Source organism: Dicentrarchus labrax, unplaced genomic scaffold (assembly GCF_905237075.1).
Source record: "Dicentrarchus labrax unplaced genomic scaffold, dlabrax2021, whole genome shotgun sequence".
NCBI lineage: Eukaryota > Metazoa > Chordata > Actinopteri > Moronidae > Dicentrarchus > Dicentrarchus labrax.
Genome location: NW_026136710.1, coordinates 14647421 through 14673947, shown reverse-complemented (window position 1 = coordinate 14673947; position 26527 = coordinate 14647421). Strand labels below are relative to the sequence as shown.

At 39.6% G+C, this 26527-nt stretch overlaps 1 protein-coding gene across 1 annotated transcript in view; it reads left to right on the top strand.

Annotated features, from left to right (window-relative positions):
- si:dkey-112m2.1 (transmembrane protein 132C) overlaps nt 1-26527 on the top strand; it is a 143869-nt gene that overhangs the window by 47008 nt on the left and 70334 nt on the right. The gene's annotated exons all lie outside the window — the stretch shown is intronic.

Sequence of the window (26527 nt, the reverse complement as noted above, 5' to 3'; positions counted from 1 at the left end):
ATTAATGTTCAGTCATTTTCCAAACTAATCTCAACAGGAATCATTGGACATACAAATGTAGGAAGGCATTGGAAGACTTTTAGAGAAAGCAGCAGTGATAGATAAAACCAATGAGAACAGGCCACAACCAAAAATCTGACAATGCATGACAACATTTACAGTACACCCATCTGTCACTTAGTGCCTCATTTGAGTCACTGAGTATTGTGCTGTGGCATACCACAGGAAGACATTTCTCAAGAAATTCTTAGTCAGTGTTTGTCTGAGTCATATTCTTAAATGAAACATGCAGGGCATAACTAATTTAGTACAATGCCTCTGTGTTTCTAAAATACTGTACTTTATGTAGCTATGTTATGCACTTGCCAAACCCACCTTCTTATTGAAGAGATCACAGACTCTAGGCAACACAGTTATAGTCCGATCATGCATTTACTTTACTATATTGTTGTGGTTTGGAAACATTACTTATAACAGCTTGTTTAATCAAAATAACCTACAGTTGGCAAAATCAGGGATTAATCTCTGGCATTAGAGATTAGGAAATATGTGCATGATTATGTTTTGATTTGCCACACCATACTCCAACACACAGACAGATTTCCATGACACTGTGTTTAGCTTGTCTATTTAGATCATTTATCTACTAATCAGAAAACTATAACATCACAAATGAAAATAAAGGTAAAAAAAAGACAAGGTGGTAAACAAGACTGCCTCATGCACTCAATTACCTGACTTTATTATGTGAAACAGCACTGACAATAAACACTCAAGATCCTTTCCTACTTTGGTTTTGCAGAATGAATTTCAGCTGGCAGACAATCTTTGTGAAATAATATTATTTCAGTGACAAACACAGAGCTTGCCACACACCAAATCTTGGCTCTGAACCAATCTGAAACCTCTTGGTATTTGTTTCAAAGTTTTCTGCAAGCGGAAGCATGAGCTATGTTCAACTTAAGTAAAAAGCTGAAAAGTGAGAGCAAAGTTTGAAGGGAGTTCATTTATGGTTTATGGTATATTTTCTTCTGCTTACAGTGGAAATAGATAACTTTTTTGCTTTAACTTATCATTATGAAGTAAATGTTGATTACACAGTGTAATGGCTGTAGAATAAGGACACCATCGTGTAGACGGGCTACATATAAGCCTCACTTTCACTATGCAGTCTGCCACCGGGCACAATTTCCAGACACATAGACTAAATGAATGAACAAACTTACACTTTTTCTCCACTCTACTTTTGACGGAACCTCTGCTGTAGTTGTTCATGCAAAGCAATAAAGTCACTCAAACTATTTTACCACTATGCAATGCACATCATTACAATAGCATACAATGCATATATATAAAATTATAAAATATTAAATTGTGACAATTTCAATTTACCTCTTCAGTGAACACCCTTCTCTCTTATTTCCAAAGTAGAGCTGATTTCCTTACAGAGCTGGGCTCTGAGGAAAACGGGAAGCGATCGGCTGCCTTTGCAACAGCAGCGCAAACAATAATGCCACTTGGAAACGCTAAGGAGGGTAATTGAAAAGTTTCCACTTTAAGGGAAAATTTTTATGGTTGATTATCATCTTCACAGAATACAGTTTTTTATTTATACTACCATTTCTACCATAAATCTCACTTACATGCAATGATAATCTTCTGGCGGAATAAAACCCCGCAAAACAAGGATTTTCGCAGAGGTTTGTTTTTGTTTATTGTAACCTTCCAGGTCATTTAGTAAAGAAATTACAGCGATATTGTAGTGCTTAAAACCTTCCGAAACTGCATCTTTGACAGTGTGGAGGGGATTGTTTTGACTGGATAACACCTTAATTACGCCTTGGTGCTATTTATGAAGATTGTTTTCATGTACTCCCCTTCAAAATTGCCTGTCTGAGGGAAATTTTTATCTGAGGTAATTCCACACAACAACAACAAAGTAGTTATTGATTCATTGAGCTTTGTCTCATACAAATTACCATTCAAAGTGACTGTAATTGCGCCATGTTGTGTGATGCAAATTAAGGTGTAAGGAATATGCATTTCCACTGGGCTACTTTTATGCCTGAGATCTAAATCATGGCAGATGAAACAGTTAGCAGCCTTAAAGTGGGGCTGTGACAGAGAGCCTTGGCAATTTGTCAACCCTGGGTGAGCAGGAAATCTGCCAAAAAGCCTCATTGCTTTTTCTCTCGCTCCAGTGATGATGAACTCCCATGAAGTATTAGCGCTCGCAGTGTGTGTTTATCACATTTGTCAGCATGTGTGTAAATGGGAACTTTAAAGGCGGTATTTTTCCTTTAGTGCCTTTTTGCACCAGTGTTGCACCCCAATCGTTCAGAAGTTTGTCTTTTTTATGTTTTCCGTTGGGATAGCATGGACTTAAAATTCAACCAAAATACCTCATTAGCAACCAAAAGATTAAACCTCAAAGTGTTTGAAAATCACAGGCTACTTTACAGTACTTGACTACCAGCTTACCAAACTCTGTAAATGAATATCCGAACACTGATGATTAATCTTTCGTCAGCTTTGTTGTGCGTTGCTTTTATCTTACAAGGTTAAACCTGTGGTGCCATTCAATGCCCTTTTTCTCTCAGTTGTTGAACCCCAGGATTATGAAAAAACATTCCTTTAAAATACCCTTTAAGCACTTGATATCCCCACGATGATGGTGCAATTTGAGTTCTGATCACTGGAGGTGGAGGCTGGAGTGTGTGTGCATGGATCCTTGTTCACGGCAGGCGTCTTCAACTTGCTATGTAGGATGCCAAGGCTCTGCTCCGCCCGCTCGCTGTATGTGTTTGCATACTGTCGGCCAATGTTTGCCTATGCACTGTGGGTGTGTTTATGGGCAGCTTACTTTACAAGTCGGTCTGGTGTGTTTCTCCCAGCAGCTAAGGCATCATTAACTATTTATGTTCTCTGGAGTTACTCCCTTCTCCTCCCCATTATCTCCCCACCCTCCTCCCCCTCTCTTACCCATCCTTCTCCTCTCCTCCACCATCCTTGTCTGCTGTAACATGTGAAAAAAGAACATTGAGAATCTTTCTGGACAGCCTTTATTCCTACATGTGCCGCTGTCAGATGGAATCAGTGGATTTTTAAAATTTCTTTTACTCACCCTTTTTTTGTAGAACTAGAAGTCTCTTTAGGAATTTGGAAAAATAACGGGGTGTATAATCCTCTTAATGTATTGTTCACAAACTGATTAGTTGACGTAGGATTACTTGCACTGAGCGCACCTTGAATTTTTCAAGCTTATTATACATTAAGTGCGCAAAAGTGGGACCAGGCATGCCTGTAAATGCCTGCACAGTTAAGATTTTGCTGTTAATTTAACTACCTTTCTCCTCCCCAATGGCAAAGCAAACCAGCACAGCAAGATAAAGGAAAATATGTCTTCTGACTGATTATGTGAATTAGATTTCCAAAGGCTTATAATATTCTAGCTTGTTTGAGAGCACTTAAGAGCACTTTATACAATCAGCACATGTATCATCAGAGTCTGCTGAATCACCCATCCATCTTTTGGGTCACACTGGTTAATAGACGTTAGTCTGATATCTCAGTGTTTGAATCCTGTGCAGAAAGGTCAAAACGATCTGAATGCAAAGCAGTAATTTATTCACCATGCCCCTTGGGCTCTGGTTTGTGTCTAAAACTATTTTGATAAGCGTAAAGCAAGTTTCATGTTTCAATAAATGAATACCACACATATAACCAAAAACATAAAACAGTTTTCCTCATTTTTTCCTGTAAGCTGCCAACTGTCCCTTAAGGATATTAACCTGATGACTGCAGCAAAATGTATAAACACTTTCATCAAACTTTCAATATGGTAAATAAGGTGCATGTCTACATACTGACCGTGAACGTTAGTGTTACATCAGTCGGTTTTCCAAATAGAAAAGTATCATGCAAACATATAAATGGGTTTCCTAAAACACTGAGTCTGTGGAGTGTTTTCCTCCAGCTGTGTCCACTGGACTGTAAATATTGGCATCCTTCTAATATTAAGATAATTCATATATTGTAATGTTTGGCTTGTTGTTTTCTTATTGCCTCATTCCTAACTTTGAGTTAAAAGCCATATACTGTGCAGATCAGGTAACCTTGTTTGCTTTGTTAACTCACTCTGGACCTTCTTAGGAAATCATTAGTGTAAGAGATCCTGACATTATACCCGACATAACATTACTTCATACTCTCTAATAAACTTTATTTATTTACAAGTTCTTTGCAGAAAAAGAAAGTAAAACACACAACACCGGGGGAGACAATAAAGTTTAAGTATGATTTTAAGTAAGAATAATCTAGGTTCCTCATGTAGCAGAATATGGATGATATCTCATGTTATCATACTGATGCCTAGCCAGCTTCTTCAGCTTGGCTGCACACAAAATCAGAACACTTAACCAAGGGGCTATTTTATTGGCCATTTTTTGTCTCTCCGCACTTATTGCGTAATTGACTGAATTTGATCTAATCTAAACTAATCAAATGTAATTATTTTGGATGTAATTGCATGCTTTTATTCCCAGCTGCTGGGAAAACACACGGACGTTTGTGCACACACATGAATATGCGCATAAACACTCATACTTGTAGACATACGGACAATCGCACACATACATGCGTGGACGTGCTCTGTGCCAACCGTAAAGTCACGGTGTGTTTGTCATGCTAAGGGCTCCCAGTGGAATCAGTAATTCCCTGCTCCCTGCCTCATTAGCCATGGAGAGAGTGGTGTAACAGGTTGGAAAAGGGTTCTCTAGCTACTCCTTATTCCACATGCAAATGAAAACACCATTTCCTCCTGAACAAATTAACAGGCTTTTCAAAAGATAAATTGCCCCAGCTGTATTGTAATTTTGACTAAACAATCCGACATATTTCCACAGATCCCCCCCGGGGGCAGTGGTTGCTGATGAATGCAAATGAATTTCTAATATGTGAGAGTGTGAAGGTATAAGTATGAGTTTCTTCATGCTGTTCCAGCCCCAAACAGTCAGCACTTGTTTTATTATTCAGAGGTTTAGCAGGTGAAAGAGGTAGGCACGCTGTTTGGCTATGAATAAAGGGGTAGACTTAGTTGAGGTCGGTCTGGAGTTAGTCACTGGTTTTACAGACCTGGCGCAGTGCTTGGTGTCAGCCGAGTGTGATCCTTAACACAGTTCAGGTTTACAGGTCGTGTACCTTGGCTGTTTGTTATTGGTCATTGTTTGCTGACATATCAGCAGGAGAAAAGGTTGGAATAAAGATGTTCTCCCCAGTGTATTGTGTCTTATCTTGACTGCACTCCTCTGTGATTCAGTTCTCTGTAAAGGTCACCCAAGATAGGTACGTCTCTTTTCCATTTCCATTCCTGTACTTATCTGTACTTTTTCTTGTATTTTATCTGCCGCTCCGTCTTGGTTTCTCTCTGCTCCTTGTGGTGTTTAACCTTTCTCTCTCTCTGTACTCGTGCTCTCCTTTTCTGTCATACTCTTGCTTTCGCTAAACTTGACATGTTCCTTCTCTTTGTGCAGAAAGGCTGGCAAAAACCTTCTGTGTTTTTACATTCAAATGAAGAACTCTTGCCTTAAATTAAAAGTCAATCCTGTCTCAGTGTAGAGTTCAAAGTCTCCTCACCCTCTTCTGCCCTTTGTTACTCATCTCCCGCTTTCCTTTGCTCAGTCGGCATGCTCACCAGTGTTTACTTTGACAGCATAGACTTTCCTCATCTACTCATTAATAAGTAATTAGTGATTTGCAGCCTGTGGAGACTGTTCACTATGTAGATCCTACTCTCTGTTGGGCCCTGCCACCACAAAGCAATCACCAGTTGCCCGCAGCAAGTAATTTGAATCCTTGTATTTTCTACCATAATGATTTTCCATCACTTTTCTCCTCTTGAATTTGTGTCTAAATTGATGAATGTATTGGACGTCAGAAGCCCAGAATGCTTTGCTCTGCAACTTCCATGCTGCCTGTCTTCTTTTTTTTCTTTGCTCTTTCTCTGTCCATCTGCCTTTTCGGAAAGGCTGCACATCCCCGAGAGATTTTTGTGATCCCGCAGCTTGGCAGAGGGTCATACGAATGCGCCGTACCATTCAGAGTGACACATGCCTCCAAGACTTTTGAGTATCGACAGGACCAGAGGTCGCTTCGGTTTTTCTCTCTGGACGCTTTAAACTTGCGAAAGTCTTGCAGGCTTTTTATAAGGGCAGCAGAGAGAATGAAGGAAGCTGCAGTGGGGTTTTCCCAAGAGAGTGGTGCTCCATATCTGGGCTAGTGTTAGGATTACTGAAGTATGTGCTGTAGGTCGAGAAGTGTATCTATCCCTCTCAGATCTTTCAGCTTGTATATCCAGACACAGTCTGATGTAACACTGATCAGCACTGTTAATTAAAGCTGAATTTCACACAGAAGTAGGTTCAGATCTGTCGTTGTGTATTAGTGTAGCCATATTTCTGGCTTTTGTGTGTGTTTTTACATACAATTTGCATTGGTAATACTATTATTATTACTTCCAAACTGTAATACTGAGGAGATTTTGTTGTACAGTTCAGTTATTCCAGCAAAAATCTATTTGTCTCATCACAAGTTTCTCAAAATGTTTCAGCTTTATTTATTTAGTATTGATTTGAAATTGAGACAAGCCGTTTTCTCCAAATAAAATAATCTCATTTGTGTAAAAAAGCTGCATGTTTGGCATCCAGTGTTAATGTTCCCCATAGCCTCCCTTGACAGAGCTGTCTAACAACAAAGTAGTTACTGGAAATTGAGACAGCAAGTGTCATATAAACTCCACTATTAAAATTAGTTTCCACCATACAACTGTCTTCAGAAGAAGCCAATAAAGATGGCGACAGTCATCATGAAAACAAATTAAATACAGCAATGGCAGCAATGTTAACACATTTTTTCATTACGTTTCTGGCTAAATGTATTTGCTGTTGCAGATTTGTGGTATATGTCCTTTCATGGAGACAGGATTACTTTATTCATATTATTTTATGCTGTCAAAATAAGAGAAGGCCAGACAAATGACTGAGACAAAAAAGAAGAGGTTTGGAGGGGCTCTGATTTGAACTACAATCAGTCACTTGTATCTTTAATCTTGACTTTGATATAGAGATGTTCGGGTATCGGCTAAAAGCAAGTCAAGTCAAGTTTATTAATAGAGCACATTTAAAAACAACAAACGTTGACCATTAATCATCATTAATCAGTTGCATTTTGAATCAGCTGCAGACGTGAAAAAGATGCTATTTCTCAGATGCAAGAAGCAAGACTGAATACATTTTTTACTTATGCCAAAATGCAGCCTCTGGCACAATTAGATAATTGCACATTGTGGGAATGGGATTATTAAAATTTCAGCTCTTTTTCATTTAACAACACAAAATAATATCTATTGCTGCCTAAACTACAAACAGGTGTTTGTTTGGATCACTCACATATGACTACAACTCATGGAAGCTGTTGTTTTTTAATTCTAATTTATCATAATCTTAAAAGTAATGAGGTGCTCACATTGTACTGCACATTACAATAAACACCCATTCAGCTTTGGATATACCTATTGGCTATAGAGAAGCAAAGAACCATGTCTGAGCTCTATCGAAAGAACAACAAACAAATGCTCCACCGTACACCGTACCCCTTTTGAATATTATTTAAATTCTGTATCCATTTATGAACATTCAGTGATAATTAATTGATAAATCGAGACACTGCTAATGTGCTTTACACCCAAAGAACAAAACTTCCACCAATAATAAATGGCTGCTCCTATATTTGTTACACTACCATTACCAACAGAGATAGCAGTGTATGCTGTACACACTATAAATCCCTTTGGGACAAATGTGTGATTTTGGCCAATCATAATAACCTTCACTTGTCTACAGCCGTTATATTCTGAATGTACCTTGCAGATTACGATCACACATAAGTGTTGATGCTTTAAACCTCGACCCAAATAACCTGGAAACGATGGAAATGTGATTATAAAACTACTGGAGCTGCTGCTGCTGCAATTCCTTTGCTTATCACACTGTTGTTAACATCTTCAGGCGACACTTCTACTCCAACTTCTGCAACACTGCTAACTCGAGCTCCTGCAATCTAAGTTGAAGATGATATATGTAGGTCTAGAGGGGTTGACAAACAGGGTGGGATTAGGTAGTGAAGCAGTCCTGGCAGAATAAACTCTGCTGGCTAACTGTGGGTTGGTCTCTCTCTCTCTCTCTCTCTCTCTCTCTCTCTCCCTCTCCCTCTGCCAGACAATCACAAACTTGGCCTTCTAATCACTTGTTTATCCTTGATGTTTCTCATAAGGATTTACTTTGATTAGTTTGATCCCACAGACTTGACAGCTGTAACACAAACTCAAAGTCATGCATATTTTAATGTGGACTTGAGGCGAAGAAATAAAGAGAGGGAGAAAAGATGAAATGCCGTGCTTGTCATACATCGGGAGCCTGTTTTTAGAAACTGCCACAGAAACAGACAATGCACTAACTCAACCCAACTATTTATAAGACTCACAGAGGGGTTGGAGAGATGCACAAAGATTGAAACACAGTCGAATAAACAACAAACAAGAAGTCAGGGAGCGAGACGTATAGAAGGGAAGCAGCCGCTACGATTATGCTGCTAGTTAACGCTGTAAAAACTAAAAACATTTTCTGTTCGCCCTACGGTGAGAAAATGTGCTTGAGTAATACCCCATGTGAACTGTGGCTCCATTCACAAAACATCACATTTGAACCATTAAACTTAATCTCTATGGAAACCTAAATCTATGGAGACTTCGTCCGTCCTAGATGACATAAAAAAAAAAAAAAAACACTTGCTTTTTAAACTACAATTGATGTCTTGCTTTGGCTGAAAGAATCCAGGAGCTGTGTCTCTAAATTAGCAAGGATATGTTTGTGCAGTTGGCCTGGTGTTATCTGTGCCTGTTGACTGACTTTTTTTTTTTCGTCTGGTGTTTTTTTTTTCTGCTTCAGCTTTCTTCCTCTTACTTTCTCAAAATAGCTGGGCACTGTCAAATAACATTACTATACTAATGCAAACTTATAATGATAGAAGACGACTAAGGAGCTACAGTCACACTCTCATTCTTACAATTACAATATTTGCACGCATATCATGTCTACCTTCTTAGTTTAGAGTGTTAGCATGCCAACAGTTGTAAATTAGGTAAGGTAAAGCACAGCTGAGGATGAACTTGGTCATGAAGCAAAGTACAGGACAAATTGGAAAGTAAATGTGGAGATATTTCACTCAAAAGTACAAATGTGCACTTCATGATGGCGCTAGAGGAAAGTCAGGGCGCAAGACATTTATCATAAAAAACCTGTCAGAAGCGGGAGACAGCTTCCCGAGGGGAGGCAGAGACAGAGTGAGTTGAGACAGAGTTTATGGGACTATTGCCACCTCTAATACCAAATATTACACAGATAGATTATTTGTTTCCTACATTTATTCTCTTCCAAAATCTTGTTTTTGTGACTGACATAAAGGAGAAACCTGCTTCACAAAAGGTGTGAGATCGGGAAGGGTAAAGTGCTCATGTAAAGTGCTCACTGCTTGCTGATGGACAGGATAATCAGCTTTAATGGAAGGACAGAAATTATGAGGAAGAGGCTGTTGAACTGAATGTGCAGGAGGTGCCGTCCAGTTCACTGCATGGACTGGTTGTTCAGAATCACTGATCTGATACCAAATCCATGCAGAATAATTATGCAGAGGCATTAGGGGAGTAACGGTTCACCAGAGTCACTCTTTGGTTCATATCCCGGTTTAAGGGTCGCGATGTTGGTGTGAGATCGGTACAGTGGCGGACAAAAACGAATGCATAAGGATACGCTTCTTTTCTTCTCTGTGATGAACACTGCATACTGATCTTATCCACAACTTTCTCTCCACTGCTGTTGTAGCTGACCGGGAACCCGAATTGTTCCCAAACACCAGATTTAAAAGGATGTAGGTGGGACTTCCTGCTTTTATTTGCGCTCACTTAGTGTGACAGACTCACACGGCAATCAGCTTGTTGTGCTAACCTCAGGCTCATGTTGCTAACGGTTTATGGCTGAAATTTTTTGAACTTCAGTCACACGTTACATGCATCAATCTACAAATCACGTAGTCTGCCTGCGGCTGCTGTTATAGCCCTAATAAATATACAAAAGAACACGAAAACAGCCCATGAGCATTGATACATAAAAAAAACATGGGTCATATTAATTGCAAGAAACCGCCAGCATTGATGTGTATCCCATCCACCGCGTGCTTTCCCATGCATCCTTCTGTACATTTGTGTGTTTTGTTTTAACTGTATTTTTCTGAAGCCAGTCAGATGTTGATACTGTTTATGCAGTTTATGCTTGATTGACCAAGAGCAATGCCTTTGACCAAGGAGGTTTAAGGCATCTTGATATCGGAAAACAAAACCCTGCATAGTTTCTTACAGTGGCAGTATCATTCCTGGTTTCATACAAAGCACTTTCTTTGCTTTGAAAATGATAGTTATGTTACAGAATATTAAAATTCACCTTCTGCTCCACCGAAAATATTGCTCTTTTATGTGTTTTGCTTTCATTCCCCCGAGCAGATCGCCTTCCCTTCTTAGACACAGGCAGAAATACAGAGTTCGAGGCAGTGACAACAAAAAATAAGAAAAAAGACAGCAACAAAGATCTAGAGAGAGCAAAAAACGAACTGTCGAGGTGACAGAGACTGGGCTTCTGGGAAGAATCATTAGACTGATATAATATTCAGCATGCAGCTTGGAGCAGTGCCTTTGGCTTGGCTTTAAGCTGTGTAGAGTCGGTCAGTCTGGCTGTAGCTGGTTGGGAGGTCAGCCATTGATCTGCAGATATAAGCTGGTACTTTGGATCCAAGCCTTCATCATCCTGCAGGGCTACCACCACTGTGGGTGGATAAGCCTTGATCTGCTCAGGGGTTTGCATGTGTGTGTGTGTGTGTGTGTGTCGCTGTGTGTACGCTGGTTGAGAGAAAGATGCAAAGGACTGTTTGTGTTTGTCCACACAGTACATCTACAGATGTGGCAGTGTGCGATGCATGTGATCTGTATGATTCTTTTTTTTTTTGTGATTTTCAGCCCTGCTGGGTAGAGTTGAGGGTAAGAAAAGTGGGACTGAAAGGATGAAAAGAATGACAGGTCAATGAAAGAGGGGATGCTGTGTAACTGACCAGCACTCACTGGTTATAACTCAAAAACATCTTAAAACATAAAACATTGTTATTAGCTTAGAGACGGTTACATTAAATAACATCTACATGACAACTGGAGCAACATGAGAATGAATCTCACAAGATAAAATTCATAAAATATTTGAACAGAAAGATGATGATTAATTGACGGGGTGGTTTTAAGTTTACCACAGTTGATGTCTTCTATTTCTGATGCAGGACTGACAGTAAATAGTCTAAAATCTGGGACATTCTGACTGGAATTTATAGGCTGTAATTTGGAAAAAATTGCAGTTTCTGGTCTGTTTTTGACTGATGTTAATGTCTGCTGTCTTTGAAAAGTGATATCTAGTTTCTCCTGTTCACTATCTTTCAACTCAATAATTCAGCTGCAAAGCTGCCTTTTTAAAATGAGTGTCTTTTTCATCATTTTGTTCCATCCACATCAGGCTTAAACACCCGTTAAGTAAAACAGGCTTTTTCCTTCCTATTACCATTATTCCTATTTTCACCATTGTGTGTATCCTTGAGATTGTTTAATTCATTTCCTCTTCCTTCTTAAACATAGGGGAAAAAAGGCAATTCTTGAATATTCTTCATTGTTTCCATCCACACAGTCTTCTTGCTGGCACATTGCGGCCTTTCTGTCATTGCAATCGCAATTGCAAGAAACCGTCAGCATGGATATGCGTCCTCCTGTACTCGGTACAAACAAAACAAGAACCCACTCATAAATGCATTATTCCATAGTGCTACTATGTAGTCAAAAACTGTACATGGACAGTGCTACTGCAAAAAAGGGTGAAGTTGAAAAATGTGTCAGATGTTTAAATTTAAAGAGAATAAAGCGCAGTTTTTTTGTTTTTTTACTTAAGGCAAACAAGATATTTGAGTTGTATTAGTCTGAACTGAGACACAGAAGGCGTTCTTTCCATTTTCCATTACAGTTTAGTTCCAGAGTATAATTTCTCCGAGATGGAAATTAGAGGCTGACACTCATTAACATCACAGACAAGGTGATGCAACCACCGCTAGTGCTAAAAGATAAAAAAAAAAAAGGCTGGGAACTTTTAGATTTCTTAGAATCTCTCTGGTTTCCTGTGAATTGGGAAAAATCCCTGTTGTATATGCCAGTGGTTTGATAAATGAAGGATATGTCTCATTTGCTAGAGATGGGCTGATCTCATTATGTTGTGCTGCTGAAATTCTCATCACTGTATTGAGAACTTCCCTTTCAGTAGGTGGATCAAACCTAATTAAAGATAGCTTTTTGTTCATTTGATATCAAAGGGCCGTTAGTATGATTATCTTCATTCAAATAGATAAGCCTGAAAACAAACAAAAAATAAATAAGTCAATCTTAAGCTTTTATAATTTAATTTGTTTAATTAACCAAAACTGAACTTAGTGTTTTTTTTAAATCATTCTTTGGATTTACTGCATTTAAAGAGATGCTATTAATACAGTGATATAGTATTAAGAAATACATGCACTACATAAGTTATCAAATGCTCTGCTCGTCTTAATGGTGATTGGTGACAGCTTCTGTGTGCATTGACTAAGATAAAATATTAGCAAGGAAGCAAGAAATTATTCAGTATCACTGAAACTGTAAATGTTTGACATTTGAGATTGTATTTGTATTGCTACACATTTCTTTTTGAGTTTAAAATCATTAACAAATACAGAAATCTGTAAGATATAGGTGTGATGTTTCCTGCTTAGTACAGGGTTATAGACTATAAAGTGATAAAAAGAAAACAATTGTGCAAGAGTGATATCTGCTTTTATGTAGATGACGTCAAGGTTTTCCCAGAAGAAAATACTTTTTGAGTGTGAATACTGTGTGAATGACAGCATTTTTAGGCTGCCTCATTTTCAAGTCTAATATAACTAATATAAAATGGTGCCTTCACTCTGGAGTGACGCTCCCTTTGTGTTTTGCACAGCAGTCTTTCAGCCTTCTCTGTCATCTTTGTCGGGCACTTGAGGTTCAAATGCTGCTGCAAAAACCCCGGAGGAGGCATCAGTCACAAAGTAGATGTACATTTTCTGTGTGCTCTTCTTTATTTTTACCGCATATGTAAAGGCTTGTGAATTTCTGGATAAGCATTTCACCCTTTTTTTTACTCTCAAGTCGGCCATTCTCTGGCCCACAGTATTGATGACTGGAAGCGATCTGACGGTGTCACTCCACTTTTCGACGAGCTGTGTTATGGCCCAGAGGACTCACTCTGATTCTCTTTGTCTCGCTTTCCTGACATACAAACTGACACAAAACTGTACGCTTGCACAAACACATCAAATCTCTTTCCTTATTATTTCCAGTTACTTAGTGGCTGCGTAGTGTATTAATGAATCATGAAATGTGCTCCAGTCCATTTACAAGCCATCCTCCCAGTACAGGGTCCACACTGCCATGACCACTCATGTGGCTCACCCTGATAGCACTGCGAGAAACTCACTCACTGGAAACACAATAACAGTCTGTGTGTGTGTTTGTGTGTTTGTGTTAATCCGGGTATGCCTCCGATTTATGGGCCAACTATAGTTATGATCTGGAGGTCACAACTGACTGGACCAAGTCTGTTCCAGTTTGTTTTATTTGTTAAATTGTTGTTAAATGATTCTATTCATTTGTTTTCTGGTCTAGTCGCTGCGCATCGTTCTCATTAAGATTATTTCAAGCACATTTAACTTTTACAACCAGAATCAGGACCATCGACATCACGTTGGAAATCGTAAAAACAATAATAATCCTGGCCAAAGATGGCAAGCAAACTGTGAAATAGTGCTTTGTGCCATGATTTCAGTTTAGCAGTTTTTAGTGCACAGCCACAGCTCACCTGGAGTTCACCGCACTCTTACAAAGTTCACTCACTTTCATCTCTTTCTGCAAAAATTTAGAGTTGCCCTCGTCTCCTCACCCACCAACTCATCCAAATATAGCGCTTTTTCCTTCCGTGTCATTTTCCTCACAAACTGCAGCATAAATTAGCAACATTCAGGGTGGGGAAAGTTGTTATGTTTGAGGTGTTTTTGCAGCTTTCAATACTGTGTGTGACTGTATGCGAGTACACACACCCACAATACCTGTCATAAGACTATGATAAATATGGCAGCCTTGTGAAAGTACATATCTGTTTGTGTGATGATGTATTTTGATCTTTTTTGCGTGAATCTCTTGCTAATTAATGTGCCACAAAAGAAAATTATAGCCCTGTCTCTGCCATTTGCTGGTGGTTTGTGTCACGGCCTGAAAGACACATGGAATGAAATGAGCAACAGGAAGCCGAAAGAGCTAAATGCTGTCTTACTGACAGAGTGGTCAGTGGAGACCTGAATGTGTTGTTTGTGTTTCCGTCTTTTGCTGGGCGACTAATGACATTTCAAGCATATTTTTGGCAAAAATGAGAACATTTTGGCTGCAGTATATTGACTGCTCAGTGCTCTGCTAAGTGCTACTGAATGCTACTTAACAGACTCAAGAGCATGTGTCTTAAGAGTGCGTATAAGAGAGAACACTACCCTCAAAATTTAACAATGTGTTGAGCTTGGTTATTATATGATGCTAAAAGATGAGCTCACATTATAAGTTCCCTTTTGACACAATTTGCCTTTTCTGATGTCATTTAGATGTAATTTCATGATAAATAGTTTTCTAAAAAAGTAATAATTTGATGATTTCCCATTCCTGAGTCCTAACTGGAGTTGTGCTGCAAACCAAGGTTAAAAAATACCTGAGGGTGGTATTTTTGCCGTTTGCCCTCACAGAGTTAATCTGTGCTATTTAGTCATGTTTCTTTACTACAGTTTCACCCTTCAAGTTGAACTTAAGTTGGTCTGGACCAAAGAAAAAAGTGATATTTTGTTGTCTTTTAGTTCTGGTCCACTTTGTGTTGACATTGTGCTATAATTTATTCATTGGGTAGTTTTGTGGCTGTCATCCTGCATCATCAGTGAATGAACCCAAGGAGGGAAACAAAATGTGATTTATTACAGAGATTAAAAGCAAGTAATGCTGCACCACGCCTTATGTGTTTTCATCTTTTCTGGTGTCACTAAAGTATACTTCTGTGTTATAGGGTTACACCATATGGCGGCGACATGCGTAGGCTTTGTACATAGGCCATAGGCTAACACACTTCAGGGCTACAAGGATGCTCGTGTTTTATCCAGCAAGTTTCTGATGGTGAAGGAGATGGATGGTGAAGACAACATTTAGCAACATCTAGCAAAACTATCAACGGATGAGATCTGAGATTGAAGCACAAATTAAAACTACAGCATAGGTATCCATGACAAGACTTTTTATTAAATCCTTGTGTCAAGCATGAATTCAGCTTAAGAGCTCACAAAGAAATAGATGTTTTTTTTTTACTTCTGAGTTTGAATGCCAGCTTTCAGACTAACGTAATGGAATGGAACCTCTGTGCACACAGCAACAGTTGGTTTGAATTTTTCGGAAATGGTTGCATTCAAACAACCTTCATTTTAATTGCAGCCACAGTAGTTTGCTCTGAGAATTAATCCAATTCCTACTCATAGACTACACTCATAGCTTTAGTATATAGTACATAGTGTGATTCATAAAAATGTATGTTTTATCCATTACATTATAGCTTGCTCATGTCAAGGTGGTTCTGGCCTGAATGACCACTTGTCCTTGTTCACTCTTTCATCGGTTGTCCCCTGGCACACAGTGTTTGACTGTGGTCTGAAGGAACAGACCCGGCGTTGTCAGTCCACGAGGCTCAATGCAGACAAGCTGTGTTGTGGCCCAAGGGAGTCATGCGCACACACAAAACACACAAACAGAAGCAGCAGCCCAAGGGAGTCCTCTATGAAGGGATCAGTGTAAACATCCAGTGGCAGTCGAGGTGTTGGTGGCCCTGTGAAGTGGAAGCAGTGCTCAGGGCATGGAGCTGGCTGATAAATTCTACCAACATACAGGAGAGAAGTGAATTGGTCATCCCTGTTAAAACACCGGCAGCCACCCATTCCCCCGGTGCCATATTACTGCTGCAGCACACTGAAGAGAGGCTTAGACACCTGCAGAGGAAGTGAAAAGTGAAGAGAGGGCATGATATGTCCTGCACTTGCATGAGCATGTGTTTTTATGTGTGCACACGTAAGACCATCAATTCAATCATACAGTATCATAAATTACTCTGCAGGGGTTAGTGGTTAAATCAAAGGTCCAGTGTGTAACATTTAGGAGGCTCTATTGGCAGAAGTGGAGTATAATATTCATAAGCACGTTTTCATTTGTGTATAACCACCTAAATACATGAAGCATTAGGTTATTCTTACATTAGAATGAGCTGTTTATCTGCAGATGCAATGGGTCGCCTTCCATGGAGTCTGCTATGAAATGGCATGTTTCTACAGTAGCCCAGAAGGGACAAACCAAACACTGGCTCTTGATAGGGCTGTCTGCAACTATAGATGCGATTTAATCCTACATACTGGACTTTTAAGTCCGTCTTCACTAGAAATACAAAAGCATTGGTCGTTTGTTCAAACCTCTTGGGCTGGGTCAAATGACAACTGTTGTCTGAATAGCAAAGGCAAAAGTTGTTAGTTGTTATAGTGCCACAAAAATGTGTCTCTCACTCCAACTCTGTTTATATCTTGTCCCCTACTAAGAGCCCACATTACCTTTTCGGGGGCATTTTATGGCTTTATTAGATAGTGAGAGAAGACAGGAAATGAAGGTGAGAGCATGCAACAAAGATCTCCTGCTGGACTCAAACCAGGGGGTTCATGGTCAGCATCGTTCAGCCATGGCGGTGTCCCAATCTCTCCCTATTTTATTTGTGAGGAAAATGATTTATTTTGCTGCTGCTCAGTCTGACGCCCCTCAATCACAAAAATGTCCCCGTTGTCTAAGCACCAAAGACTTACTGTCAAGACTTAATCATTCCATATTTTATGTTATAATATGCAATTATCCTTACGTCATTCACTTGTTTCTCCTGAAATTATTTTTCTGGCGGTTTGGATGACTAGTTGTTCGAAACAGTTTAAACTAACAGGCACACTGAAAGTTAGTAGTCAATACCAGTGAAATTCCACAATTCTTGATACCATGGTAAAAAAAATTATATCCCGTTTTTTTGTTTTTGCCCCACAATCCCCATTTAATACTAGTATCTGCTGATACTGAGTCGCCATCCAATACCTACTTCTAAGTTTAAGCAGTGTGATAACCTTGTTTTTTTTTTATATACTTTATTAAATAAAAAAGACAAACTCTCTAATCTTTTTTTGATCTTGTCACTGTCTCCAGGGAATTCCTCTCTTCCTTTAATAGTGTCCTGCAAGCTTTGCTAAATGAACTGTGTGTGTTTATTTCCCTTGTCTTTACATCTTTTGCACAGATTATATTAATGAATCAATCTTATCGGCTTTTTGTACACAGGGCTTTTGTTGCACATGCAGTGGCGTGGTGAGTGTGCTGCTCTCCACGGCTGTCTGTGTCGCCCCCACAGTGAAACACAGCCGCGGGCAGGTCTGAGCTCCTGCACACACAGCACAGTGGCACTGCACACAAAAGCTTTGCAAGTTAAATCACCTGTACATTTGCACTTCTTCCTATGGAATTTAACAGCAGACTACAATATTTGTAGGCATATATGCTGCCCCATCAGGTCTGGAAGAACTGTATCCATGCATGGTTACTAGGGTACGGTACAAAAACGAGTACCGTCAAGTTTTCTGAATTTTGGCATTGACTCGGTACAGAAGTACTGATTATCATGACATCCCTACACGGCAACATATCTGTCAATAAATAGCATATTGGCGGTAGTTTCAAAATTCTGTTTCATCATGTGCTAGGGTTGGTAGTTCGAGACTAGGGTCCTCCTGTCCTCATATCCAAGTGTCAGTGAACCCCAAAGTACTCTTGATGACCAGGCTGTGTGTGAACACATTAATGAAAAGCTAATTATAAAAGTGCTCTGGGCAGAAAGCACTTTGAAAGTGCAGTCCATTTACCATTGTTTGCACACATTTTTTTTTTTATCTGTCATTCACTGCGTGACTGAAATGGCTCCTTCCATTTATTTTCAATAGAATGCGCCATGAATCTCTTTTTAAGGCATTGTAGCGTAGAGGGCAACACAGGCCTGACCTGCAGATTGAGAAAATAGACTAAATGTTTACTTTATGCAAATTAGGGCAAACTTTGCAAGAAAGTGCCAAAATGACTCACTAAAAAAACTGACAGGAATCCAGGAAATGTCTTAACCAGCTGTGGAAAAATCTCTAAAAATATCTAAATAATCACATTGAAATGGGATTGAAATTTAATCCTACAATGTTTAATAATGCTGCACACAGGTCACACTTTATGTTTTGATTCAAAAAAATTATACTTTTTTAGAATATAAACTGATGGTTTTTCTGTTTGATGAGACTATGCTTATGTCCACGGTCAGCTTGTATATAAGCGGTTAATTTCACCTAAATATCACCCTGCCTTCTCTGTAAATGGAATGTAATGTGCAAAATAAGCCACTGCCGCCTCTCTAAAATGCACACCATGAAAAGCGCAGGGCGAAACCATTTCGTGAGGATAAAGTTGTCTTTAAAGGTTGTTAACACAGCAAAAAATATGTTGTTGAGTTTATTTTATAGCAGTTTAGTGTCAGCTATGCAGTGGGGTCAGACTGTTTGTCCAGAAGGTTTTTTTTCTTTTCAGTTCATTTAAATACTTACGTAAAACATTACCGCAATGCAAATCAATAGCTGCAAGAGGTGCCAAAGAAGACTAAAAAGTTTCAGGTGAATTTCTACTTTCATGCTGGTAATTTTCACTACCTCCACAGTATATCAGATCAGGCATTGCTCTGAGTTACAGGAAAAACCTGTGTCGACACAAATATGTGCCATGCAATTTGACTTAGCTTTGCTCCTGAGGAAAACAAAAAAACACATTATTTACTTTTGCAGACACATAGTGATGAGGAGAGTTTGTTTTTCTTTATATATCTACTGCGTCTCAGATCTCTGATCAGGGCCCTGAGAGGGAAACTGGAAGAAAAATAACAAGTTAGAGAGGAAGGGATGAGGAGGATAAGACAGTCTGGGAGAGGGAGAGACAAGATTTTTTTTGGAGAAGTCTATTGTTCTTGATGCTACTGATAACAAAGCTCCATTTTGCAAAATCAAACAAAAATATCTGTATCTGTAAATCCCCAAATGATTTTCAATTTTTTTTTTGTTTGTGAGGAGAGTGGTAGGATAGTATTTTACTAAAAAAACAAACAAGAACTCTCTTATCCTTTTGTAACAAAAGAAAATGCACCTCAGCCAGCAGAGATTATCTGTTGATTTTCTGTCCAGGCCTTCATCAAAGTCAATCATTCAATCCCTAAATCATCCCTCTATCTTCTCTTTGACTACCTCTCTTTGTCTCTGTGTTGCCATCTCACTACTAATTTCTTTCTCTCTCTCTCTCACACACACACACACACACACACACACACACACACACACACACACACACACACACACACACACACACACACACACACACACACACACACACACACACACACACACACACACACACAAAACCCTGCCAGATGATGTAGTGACTTGGTTCTTTTCCCTGTCTTCTGTATGTGGTGAACCCTGCTCATGGAGTGACTTTTCAGCAGTGTCCACTGGTGCACATGTTGAAGCGTACATGGGGCTAATGTACTGGTTGACATGCCCGGTTTTACAGATGACAACTGAATTGATTTACCTGCAATTGCAGCTCTGAATTTTCCAAATATCTGCACATGGCACCATGCAGAGGAGTGGGTCAGACTATTTCAGACAAATGCTTTATTTTGTCCCTGGAGGATAGCTCAGATTGTATGTGAACATAACCTTGAGCCTGTGATTGAAAGCGAAATAGAAATTTGGGTTTTAATCCTAAGAGCCAATTCTCTCACACTTTGCAAACATTTTGTGACACAATTGTGACAGTTTTCAGACGGACATTGTCTGAAATGTTTGGTTAAAATCGTGGCTGTCATCTTTCTTGTCACGTTGCCACTCCAGCACTTACTGTACTGCCTTCCCACAGTTTCGCACAAATGTCACAACACTGGAAAATACAACAACACGTGCCATTTAGACCAAGAGTGTGTCTACTGTTGCTAGAACTCACTCAGCTCACCCGCACCAGCAAGAAGCATTTAATCAATTACATCAGGGATATTGATACCGTAGTGCTGACAGCTGAATGACATACTGTGACAGTTGACCCCTGATCCTGATCACCTGCATCACCTGACCACACATCTGCAGGCTCAAGCCCCCAGTCAGTCAATAAATCATTCATAGATGAAGTCAGGAGAGAACAAGCATTTAGTCCCTGCTCAGCAACCCTGGCTCCCAGTGCCATTACAGCACACTTCATCAGTCCTAGCTGGCTTTTGTGTTTGTCCCCAGTGTGTCACATCCTTCAAAACCTCCCACAACAGTGTATTCATACAATTTATGATCTAATTAGAGGGCATAATGAATAGTCAACCATTTGTAACGATCGTGATTAAAATGTTTTAGTGATTGCCAAAGATTAATTGTTTCAGTAATGGTTTCAGATTGATATAATTTGCATACATATGGCAATTATAAATTTTTGTTCTTCCTCTCCTTGATGTGCAAGTGACAAAAGCTGTTTTCTGACACTATTGTATATTTTCTGTCTGGAATAATTTTCAACGAAAAGAAGCAAAATTAAGTTCAAATTACCTAATTCATTCATAATGTCATTGACATGGACATAAGTTCATGCAACGTGTATTGTATTGATAATCATATGTACCACTTATGTGCATGTGTGCCAGAACTAAGTCTATAGCCATGCTAGCAGCTCTGCAAGGCTGTAATTAGGCACAACATTGCTTTGAGCTTAATGCTAAGAAAATATGTTTACCTTGATTTAGTTAAGCATATTAGCATGTTAACATGCTACACTGTCTGGGAGCTATAAATCTCCAAAATGTGCCAATCCATTGGTTGAAGTATTTGAATGAAGTGAAAGCTTTGACCTGCTGGGATCATCAAAGTCATTTGAATCCATCCTCAAGAAACCTTGAATATCTGTAGCAAAATTCATGGCAATCTATCCAGCAGTTGTTGAGATATTTGACTGAACTACAGATGTCAACTACCTGGTTGTGCTACAGGTTAAGTCAGGGGATGACCAGAGTAATTCAGATTCATCTTATGGGGAACATGTGGATGACTGCAAGCCGATCTATCCAGTAGTTACTGAAATATTTCAGTCTGGAGCGTTGGTGGATCAACCAACTGACCAACATTGCCATCTCTACAGCATGTAGGGAAATATGAGTGGGCTATACAGTTTAGCACTAAGGCTTTTGCAATGTCAGCCAGATCTTCCAGAAGTTGATTTGAAAGCACTACCCTCAAAACCATCCTCGTCTGTTGCTCTTCCTAAGGTGTCTTTCTTTTATTGGGAAGTGTTTTGGGATAGAGGGTGTTGTATGCTACAATGGGCATATTGTAATTAATGATTCTTGGTTACAGAAATAGCACTGACTTGACTTCTCACTGCAGTGCTACTGTATGTGGAAGCAGAATAGGGATTTCTGGCACAATTCCACCTACTTCAAATGTGCATAGAGAAGGGAAAAAGTCTTAAGAGGTAAAAACTCAAGCAGCACCTTAAGAATAAAAAAACAACTTTATAAGCAGACATGCATTTTGGCTTGTGGCCTTCATCAGGGTCATCAGGATGACTGCGTACTAATATGTGCCCGGTCGCTGCAGCATCAGTGTTAATCTGTATAACCCTTCCAACATCAGGTTTACCAACTTGCCATAATCTGTCCCACTACATCCTGAGATTACACTGCTTGGCTCCCTTCTGCATCCATCCAAATATTGGATCAGTCCTGGATCATCCGTCCGGCCCAACAAATCCAATGCGAAGACTAATTTTTATCCCTTTGGATGCAACCTTATGTCAAATAGGTTTTACTGCAAACAGTGTCTGCATGTTTGCCCTATCCCCTTTTTAACTGGCTAGGCTTCCATTCAAATGGCAGCCATAGGAATCAAGCTTCTGTCTGCTACAACATGACCTCATTTCTTCAGCTAATCTACAGCAGCAGTAGTAGTGAGTTCCTGAAATCCAGCATTAAAGCAAATGAAAAACTGGAAGTTTTGAGTACACTGCTGGGCAAACATTTCTGCAATTATGACAAATAAAAAGGAAAACCATCGTGACACATATTTCAAATATTATGTTAATCTGAAATCCCGTGCTAGCTCTCCAAATCCTGTGACGTAAATGAGGGTCGTAATATCCTACATGTAGGACACCAGATTGGTAATGTTCTTGAATTTTACATTTTGAGTTTTCCGTCATGAGGAGAGCCGGTTTACTGATTTACTGGAGGTGACTTGCTGTTGGCCACAGTGGGTGTTGCGCTGTCACACCCCTCAGTGTCATCATCCCGTTGGCCCGCTTTCAAGTATACAGCAACTGCACACACACGGAGCTCTTTGTCATTTCAGTCAATAACCACCCACATCCAGCCTGTTTCTTTATTCAGACAATCATGTAGTTTTGGAAATAACCTTAAATATAATACGACGTAAGGAGATAATGAGAGCTTAGGGTAGAGTGAGGAAAACAAAGTCATTGACTGCTTTAAGCTATAGGCTTTGACAAATCCAGCTTTTTATGAGCCACAATTTTGTTTTTTTTCCTATTATTTTTCCCATTTTTAAGTAAATAATGCCTTAATTACATCTCACACCCCCTCTGTGATAGCTTATGTATGGGTTGCATCCAAAACGGCAGCCATGCATTATGCAGAAATGGGCTCAACATTAGTGCTTTCTCATCATATTATTATTATCATAGCACTCGTGAGGCCTTTGCTTGCAAAATAATGTTTTAGGGATTCCATTAGCTTTATTTATTTATCGTTCAATAATATGTGACTGAAGTAAGACTAATTTGTTCCTTTTAATGTGAAACCCTTCATACAGCATGACACTTCTATGAAACCCACTGCTGAAGTAGTACTTTGTTTTTCAACCATTATGACTAAATGTTTTATTTGCTTACAATCATAAATAGCGCTATCCATTTGTGCATCGGCTGAGGCACGAAAGTGAGAGTGAAAAACATCAATTTTGGGAGAATCACAAGGCTAGTCATTGTGGCAGTAGAATGTAGAACACGAGGATCTTGGGATCCAAATTATATGTTTTGTTATTCATTGAGCAAGATAATGATTTTCTCTCCACTAAGGTGTATTTAAGATATACTGTATGTTTGAAACCTTGCTCAGGTTTTCAAATGAAATGTTCCTTTCCTCAGACAAGCCCAGGGGCTTCTCTGAATTTGATTCATTTCTCAGTGCTCCTGCCCATATGATTGCTCTTGATCTGTCATGGATTCGTTCATGTCAGGAGACGATGGCCAGCTCACATTTTGAACCTCCTCTCATTTGAAGTCAGCTGCACTCCTCTGACAGTTACTTCTTCGTCTTTTTTTAAAAGGCGGAGTTTGTTCCCAGACCTCAGGTCCAGGCTCCATATGTCAGTCATCTGGCTGCTTTTCCCTTTAATTAAAAAAATACTGTGAAAGAGATGTTTTGATGAGGAATCGCCACTCTGTGTGTTTTTCAAGCATTTCAGATATGGATGAAAAGAGGATTTCGCTGAAGGGCAATCAACTCCTCTCCTCTCTGAGTAAAAAGCAAATAGTCTGTGCTTTTTTCGTACAGTACTGTTTCTTATAGCCACCTGATTGTAATGTCTCGTGTTTGGTGACAGTCAGCATCTCCTCAATTAAGTAGCACTCAATACAATCCACTCAACGTTGAAATGACTCAGTAGCACTTTAAGAAGTACTTCCTTTGATCATTTTTGTCCCTTGATGAAAGATGGGTAGCTTTTAACCCTTTACAGCTTTGGTACCCTCAAAGCACATCCATTCACTGTCTGATTTCGATCACACAGATATTATCTGTGAAGAATAGTGAGATGAGGAGGCGGCCAATGCCAGCTAGAAGTGAAATTGACATTTCACAAGGGTAAAGTGAAGGACCGGATAAGCCTCACACAAGGCTTCATTTTCCAACAGCACTTCTCCACCAACATCCAGAGGAAATTAGAGGTTGTGGATGAACGTTAGGTGATGATAGCCTGCTTCAATATATTATTCTTTCCAAACATTCCTTCAATCTTTTTTTTTTCTAAGTAAAAAGTTTTCAAACCCAGATTCCTTTTTGAACAAGTTGAGCCAAGCAGCACAGACTGTATACAGATTGGAGACAAGGTAGTATTTGTTGTAAGGTTATTGGATTGGATTGTACAGCACTGTAGGTGTCAGCAGTGTGTCCATCCCCTGTATTTTCAGCTTGGTCTGAAGTTTAAAAGTCCATGGATTTGTTCATTGATTAATTCTCAAACACATACAGTGGTGATGATTACAAAGGCTAGAGAGTAATAAAGTGGAGCTTAAGTAAAAATAAGCAAGACTAAGTCTAAATTGAAAATGTGTCAATGTCAACTTGATGGTGGCGCTTGAGGAATAATCAGGGGGTCACCAAAGTCAGTAGGTTTCTTCCACTGGGGACCATGAATGTCTGTACAAAACCTCCTGGCATACAATCTAATAGATTTTTCAATATTTCAGTCTGGACTGTCTGACCATCCTTCGAGCCTAGCCACTTATGTGACTAAAAACTCAACAGAGTTTTCCTACACCATAAAGTCTTAATTACAGGTGTGCCAAAAACTGTACTCTAAGAAGGATCCAGACTTCCTGCACACACCCCCTCTCTGTAGTATTGTAGATCTTCAAAATACTTGATATTCACTGACTGAAATGAGGTGACAAACAGTGTGCAAGATCTTTGGTTCTGATTAAAATATAGAGCAGGGCACCTAAGCTAGACGGGGGGGGGAATAGAGACAGACTGAGGGAGATCAGAAGAGAGACGTGAAAGTGAGACAGAAGGGTGAGACGGAGAGGAAACGCAGCAGAAAAGCATGGGTGGAGATGAGCTTTGTCTGGCGAGCGCTTTTTATCTGATTGTGTTAATCTTGTCCTCTGTTCGCAGCGTTGCCACGCACCAACACTTTTAACTAGCTCTGATAATGGGAAGAACAGCATCAAACTCATTAATTGAATTAGCTCTCTCTTTATCTCCAAATCTGCCTGTGTCCGCTCACCCCTACAAACACTCCACCGACAACTATTCCCCAGCTAATTGACTCAGAGCATCTCCAGCGCAGCCCTGTTTCACCTTACTAATTTATTGAACCAGCTCCTGGCCTGGTTCACCTGTCATTGGCCACTATCTAATTTAATTTTCCCCGAGGTGATGGAGATTATTTTGTTTCTGAGCAAGAGAGATAGAGACAAGGGGGAGGGGGGACACATAAAGAAAGCCTGGTTTCCATGCCCAACAGCTTGTGTGTTTATTTCATAGCTGGATTTAGCTGCAGGTGTTTGAGAATTAAGGGACACAGGCCAAGTAAACTAGCTCAATGTGATTTGGCCAATTTCCCCTGCTGTCAGTAATTGAATTATGCTAAAATACCTTTTTAAAATTAATTTGGAAAATGCGCTCAACCATGAGTTATTGTCCGTTTCAGATTTGTCTAACTAACACCAGACCCGTTTGTCAGCTATGGGGCTTTGTCTTTCAGTGGTTTTAAACATTTCAGTGGGTAATGATGCAGGTTTGCAGGTTAGTGCTGTGGCTCATCTGTATTAGAGCTTTTCTCCATCTGTCTCTCGCTTTGCAGGAGCCTTTCTGTGATGTAGGAGCTAAAGGTGGTTTCTTTGTAGTGCAGCTGATATCAGAGCAATTGTTCTCACTTTCATTTATCTCCACTAAAGGTTAGCTTTGTCCACCAGCCCACTCTCTGCCCATGTGTTAACATTAAATCAGATATAGACACAGACCAAGACGGGAGTCTGTGTGTGTGTGTATGTATATATGTGTGTGTGCGTGTGAGAGAGAGAAGTTATTTGGTTCTTTCAGATGTGTGTCTCCATCTTCACCAGAGTAATGATATGTTATTACCTGGGCTGCAATGCAGGGAACTGTCCTCCTGTTTATTCTCATCTTTATTATCATTGTTTTAACTTTAAGTTTAATGGGTGAAATAACCTTGCAAATGGCCTCTGGAAGATTACATTGATATATCTCTCTCCAATTGTTGGAAGAGCAGAGCAGACAGCAAATGTCAATGCCGACTACAAGTTCTTATTCTAGCCTCTTAGCCAGTAAAGCCCCGTCTTCAACTCTTCTCT